The sequence below is a fragment of the Callorhinchus milii genome, unplaced genomic scaffold (assembly GCF_018977255.1).
Source record: "Callorhinchus milii isolate IMCB2004 unplaced genomic scaffold, IMCB_Cmil_1.0 Scaffold4, whole genome shotgun sequence".
NCBI lineage: Eukaryota > Metazoa > Chordata > Chondrichthyes > Chimaeriformes > Callorhinchidae > Callorhinchus > Callorhinchus milii.
The window spans coordinates 8623967-8630631 of record NW_024704745.1 but is presented as its reverse complement, the minus strand read 5'-3'; positions in this window follow the sequence as shown (position 1 = coordinate 8630631).

Sequence of the window (6665 nt, the reverse complement as noted above, 5' to 3'; positions counted from 1 at the left end):
TGCAGTGAGACAATAAAATGCTCAGTAATAGACAATTAACGTTAACAACAACAACAACAACAACAAGATTCCATTTATAGAGCGCCTTTCACGTCAGGAGGACGTCCCAAGGCGCTGCACAGTTGGGTCATGACCCGAGCAGGGGGGAAATGGTCAGGGTGAGGGGAGGGAAGGGAGGGAGCGAGGAGGAGGAAGAGAGTCGAGAGGGGAGCTGAAGGCACGGTCAAAGAGAAAGGTTTTGAGACCGGCCTTGAAGGAGGAAAGGGAGGAAGCAAGGCGAAGGCACTGGGGGATGGAGTTCCAGAGCCTCGGGGCTGAGAGGCTGAAGGCCCGACCACCGATAGTAGGGCGGTTGGGGCGGGGGACGTGGAGCAGACCGGAGCCAGAGGAACGGAGGGTACGGGCAGGTAGGTAGGGGGATAGTAGGTTGGAGAGGTAGGAGGGAGCAAGGCCGTGAATGGTTAACAGTTCAAGTTACCCCCTGCACCCAAAGTCTTCCTTTGCTAGGCACTAACACTATCCTGTGAAGTGCTCTGAGACACTTTCCGATGTGAAGGGCACAATATAAATGCAAGTTGTTGTTGTTGCTTCTGATTTTGCCATTTAAAAGTTGATTTCGTAAAAAAAGTCCATAAAAAGTTCCTACTCCACATGCCTCAGTTTACCTAGCAGTAGTTGGGAACCCAGTTGTTCATCGACTGGCGGAATAATAAACCTTTTTAAAAAAATCACTCAATTCACGGGTCACCTCTGTGCGCAATTGCCTGCTGTGTTTCGCCCACAAAATGCACAGTCAATCCACTTTGCAATATACTCTATGAAATGTTTTAAAATGTCTCATTGACGTGATAAGGCGCTATATCAAATGCAAGGATTATTATTAATAAAAAAAACCTTTAAAATGCATTTGAGTTATGTTTTCAGCAGGCGAGATTATAGACTTGTGAATTCCTGTAATTGAGGGGAAATTCTGTATAGATTACGTAATGAGCCTGTGCTTTAATTGCATGGAGACGTTTCTGCCCAAAGGAATCAGATATGGTTGCAAAGATATTTTGATGAATAGTTTCTGAATCTGTGTTCTGTGCGTTGAAGTCAGACTGGCTCATCAGAAATAAAATCACTCTTAAAACTGAATGCAATTGCTTCAATAACGTAATCCCACTGTTCAATGATAATAATGATTGGTCACAGGTATTGACCTTACCTATCAGATCTGCTTATCCCCCACTTCACCACCCGCTGCCTCCACTCTGCTGGCTCCAGCCTCCTGTTTGTCCCTCATCCCCTCCACTCCACCATTGGATACTACATCCTTTTTCAATCCACGACTGTTTGTGGGACATTGCTGTGCGCAATTGGCTGCCGCGTTCGCCCACAAATATACAGTCAATTCACTTTACAGTGTGTTCTGTGAAGTGCTTTGGGACGTCCTCCCGACGTGAAAAGCGCTATATCAAATGCAAGGATTATTATTATTATTATTATTGGCCCATTTCATGGCTGTGGTTTGATATCCAGGGATTATTTATGTTGGCATCTTGTGACCCTGGACTTCAGACTGCCTCTTGGCTCTCGTTTTGCAATGTTACAGCAGTGTTGTCTGCTATTAGCACTTGGTACCATGCCTACACCAACAATGAATCCTAAATGTGCTTTCAGTCTTTGGGGTTTATTCATGTTGTTTGTGGGTTACAACTCAAAATTAAACTATTTTGGAATTATAATAACTCCCGCACCTGCTACAGCGCTTCTCACGTCGGGTTGTCGTCTCAAAGCGCTTCACAGGATTTACCGTTAAAGTGTAGTGACTGTGTACTTGTTGGCGATTGCGGCAGCTAATTTGCACACAGCACTGTTCCCACAAATAGCCACAAAGTGATTGAGCAATTTTATCTAGGGGATTGCCGACCAGGACATTGGGAGAAATTCCCTTCTGTTTTTGAGCTGTGCAATGTGATCTTTAACATCCACCTGAACAAGCAGAAGGTCCCTCAGTTTAATGTTACATCTGTTGTTTTTTCCCTTCTATTTATTTATTATTAAAGTTACTTTATTTTCAGTGATATCCGCATTTTGATACATTGTTCCGTATACTGTGTATGTACCTTAATGTTTCTTGCCTTACAAGAGAAGTCGTTACTTTCAGCACAGTATAAGATTGATGTACATCTGTTATGGGAGTGACGAGTAATATATGTGTGCTGTTTCTGGGATTTTAAGTGAGTCTAAATTGTGCTTATGAATTCAGAGTAGACCCGTTGAAAAGGATATAAGATCTCAAATTTAGAGAAACATCGCAGAGTTTGATTATTCTTGGAAACTCGATTATGTTAGTTTACTGTAACTAAGAGAGACCGACCCACACACTGATAGGCATGGTTTAGAATCTAAATTGCATAAACCTTCAGGATTGCTTTCTCGGAGAACGTTTTCTGAAAGACAGGGCTAACTAATCTGAAATACTTGTGTGTGTGTCAAGCGAATCGTATTTCAATCGTGTCACATCTCTTATAGTGTAAATAACGCCAATGCTTAAGTCATTCCTATTCTATTACTTAGAGTTCTTTGTTTAATGGGTGTGATGATTTGTGTTAGACTGACTCAGTTATTACCATTCTCATCTCTTGAGTCAGGAGGCAGGATTTTGAGTTCACGGTTTAGACTAGAGGAGTACTGCATTGTCAAGTGTGCTGGCCTCTTGGATGAGATGATAAACCAACATCCCACTTGTCTATTCAACTGGACATTAAATGGCACGATTCGAAAAAGGAAAGGTAGTTTCTCCCAGTGTCCTGACCAACAATCACTCGATAAAATTGATCACTTACTTCATGGATATTTGTGGACATTGCTGTAAGCAAATTGTCTTCCTAGTTCACCTGTAAAATGTACCTCACTGCAGTCTACAGTAAATCTGTGAAGCACTTTGAGAAGTTTTAACAATTGGGGAAACCTTTGACAGTGATTCCGATTGCAAAGAGCTTCTGGTCTTCTCTTTGTGGTAGAGAGGTGGTGAGCAGAGGACAGGCTCTAGATGTAGGGAGATAGGTAGGAATGTCACTCCCGGGAACACTGGAATATATCAGTATTATAATAATAATCCTTGCATTTTACCAACCTATCCGCTCCTTCCACTCAGTGGGTATTGACCTGCTCTATGTCCCCTGATCTTCCTTCAGCCTTTCTGCCCCACCATCTTGAACTCCATCCCAGAACTCTTTTGCCTCGACTCCCTCCCTTGTCTCTTTCAAAACTCGTCTCAAGACTTTCCTCTTTGACTGGACCTTGAATCATATTTACACCTCAATTCTACGCCCCCACTTCCCCCCCCCCCTTCCTTACCCCCCTTACCCTTCATCCCTCTTGACTCCAGCTCCCAGCTCTGGTCCAAACCCTTGACTGTCCAGTGCCTTGGTATGGCCTTCTGATGTGAGACATGCTATCAAAATAAAATTTGTTGTTGTTGGTGGTATAGCACCTTATCACATTATCGAAATCTCTCTAAATGCTTCATAGAATTTTACTGTGTAGTGATTGTATTTGTAGACGAACGAAGTAGCCAATTTGCATGACCAATTTTTATTTATTAACTTCAGTTAGTACAGATTTCTGTACTTAACTTTTCAATAGAGTGCACAAAACCAGAAAGACCAACACTGGGGAAGGGAGTGAAATCTACATGTTGTAGAAGAACAAAAGTTTTAAAAATTGACATTTTAATAAAGGCGGTTTGAGGAAAACTAGGATGTTTCAACTCACAATATGAGTTGTGCTGTGCTGTTACTCCTTGCTAAGCATGTTGTTCATTCGTGTAATTGATTGGTTTTATCTTGCCCTGTTCACAGTGCAATGAAATATGCAACCGATGGAACTTCACAGACTTTCAACACTGCGTCAGTGCATGTGTAAGTAACATTTCTGTCAATGTGTATAACGAATTGTGCAATCCCTCCCCTTTTCTATCTGTCTTTAAATCCCAACATCGTAACTAACACTTGAACTGTGCCAATGGCCAACTCTCCCACCCCCTTCTCCTTGCTTGGTGTCCAACTCTGCCACTGAGATGCTCACCTGTGTGAAGGGCACTATATAAGTGCAAGTTGCTGCTGTTTACGCTGCCTTGCTGAGTTTTAGTACTCTCATATAAGCCAATGTGCGAGTGTGTGCTTGTGAGAGCACAAATGTGTTCTGTTCTACCCTGAAAGCTGTGACTGTGTATGTGCGTGTTTTTAGCGGAATCTATAACGCATTCCACAGCATATCGATTCTGTTGAGAAGCATCGTATTTTGTTTGCAAAACTGAAGGAGCTGACATGTCAGCAAACCCTGGCCTGCTTCATGTCCTTTGCCCGATCTGCCCCACCATTGGTGGCCAAGCTTTCAGTGGCTCAGCCCATGGTCTTTGAAAATCCATCCCGGAGCCCCTCTGCCTCGGCCTCTTGTATGCTGGCTTCAAGACCTACTTTAAGACCGATGTGTTTGATAGAACTTTCGGGCTCCATTCCCTCCCCCTCCCCCTCGCAGTCAGCTGTATAAAGCTCTATGAGGCGCCCTCCAGATGTGAATGGTAATTTCGAATATAATTTGTCGTTGTCTTGTAAAGTACCTCAGTTCGTATCCAGACTTTTCAAAGTAATGGGCCAAATCCAATCTAAAATGTTACTTTCTTGTTGTATGGGCCACCCAAAAATACAGTATAAACTTTACTGTGACGGCTCTTAACCCAGCTGTTCATAGCATAAGCAATAGTGGCAAGCTGACTCCAGGCTTATTCACTGTCACAGTGTATTACTTGCAGCTGTACAGTCTAAACACATCCTTGTGTTATTATAACAAGGGCAGTCGATTACTTCTAACACACTGCCAGTTTGTTTCAATATCACAGCAATTGTATCACAATGATGTACTAGGTATCAGCCTGACTTGCTTACCTCTGAGTAAGAAGGTTGTGGGTTGAAACCCCACGTTGGGACTTTGAACTCAGAGGCTAAGCTGACACTCCAATGTGTTGCATTGTCCGAGGTGTTGTCCTTCCTGTAAGGCATTAAACTGAGGTCCCGTCCACCTCTTTAAGTGGATAATAATAATAATGATGATAATGATGATAATCCTTGTATTTGATATAGCGCCTTCAAGACGTCTCAAAGCGCCTCACAGAATATACTGTAAAGTGAATTGACTGCATATTTTGCCGGCGAAACGTGGCAGTCTGTTTAAAGATGGATCTATTCAAAAAGAGAAGGGAGCTGAACAGTGTATCCAATTCCTAGTTTAATTTAGTGCCACAGTTGTATGGTGTTTTTAAAAACATTTTTTTTTGTCTCCGCAGCAGTTCTATCATATTTGTTTTATGTCTCAGTTAGCATTTTTCTCATGGTTAAATGTTACAATCCATAGCCATAATCTTCTTGCTCTCAGGATAACTGAGCAGCATTGCTTCATGCCCTTTATAGCAGTTTCTCGAGTTTAGGCAGTTGCAGTACTTTGAAAAATGAGTGTTTACATGGGGGACCAGTCGAGTTGTTTACCTTATCAACCTCGAGGGGAATGATAACTATACTACAGTATCTGTGCCATCCTGTAACCCAGGGCTCTTCTCCTTGGCTGGGATATCTCATGAGAGGCCCCAAAATTCCATTCTGTTGCACTGTTCCAGTGTTAGCCTGTAAGTCCGTCTGACCATGAAATTTAAGAGCGTGCAGAACTGTGAATAATTATTAAATTCGGTCTTCATTTGGAATCCGGATCTTTGGAAGCTCCACGTCAGGACTTGGGATCATGCAGTCCAAGCTGACACTCCTCCAGTGCTGGAGGGAGTGTTGCGTTGTTGGAGGTGCCGTCCTTTGGATGAGCCGTTAAACCGTGGTTCCATCTGTCTGTTTAGGTGGATGATAAAGATCTTGGGGCACTATTCAAAAAGAGAAGTTAGTTTCTCTCTCCTCGTGTCCTACCCAACAACCCCCCCCCAAATAAAATTGGTCACTGATTCCATGGCTGTTTGTGGGACATTGCTGTGCCCAAACCTATTGCCGCATTTCCCTACAAAATGCACAGCGATTATATTTTAGAGTAAACCCTGAGAAGCACTTTGAAATGTCCTCCTGACATACAAAGTACTGTATCAAATGGAAGGATTATTATTATATTGTTGTGATCAGTCGCTCGCACCTCTGAGAGTACGTTACAAGCTCCTTTGCTGATTCTGTGCTCTGTTTTGCAGGATTCAGTGTTCAATCAGACTTGCGAGGTAAGTGGTGTAAGATGCATTCATTCACGGGTAGCAATACGTGGTTCACAATAAGGAATGGACTGTGGAGCGCTCTGCTTCAGAAGACCATAGACGCAGTATTAATTGGGATGTTGCATCTTTCCTTTTACGCTGATGACCAGCGAAAATTCTGCATGTCTAACGGGATACTTGAGAAGTAAGGTTAATAAACAATATGAAGGAAAGGAAGGGAAATGGGGTTAAAAGATCTGGCATGGTCCAGTAAACCAGATGGTTCTGTTGAGTTCAATGTCAGCCTCTTTCCTGTGTTTGTTGCACAATGTTACCTGCCAACCTTCTGTTTTTGACAAGTTGAAATAAACGTTGCAAACTTGGACAGTGATTTCAAACAGTTGAACCCTTTGTGCAGGTGGAACCTTTTATTTGAGACTTT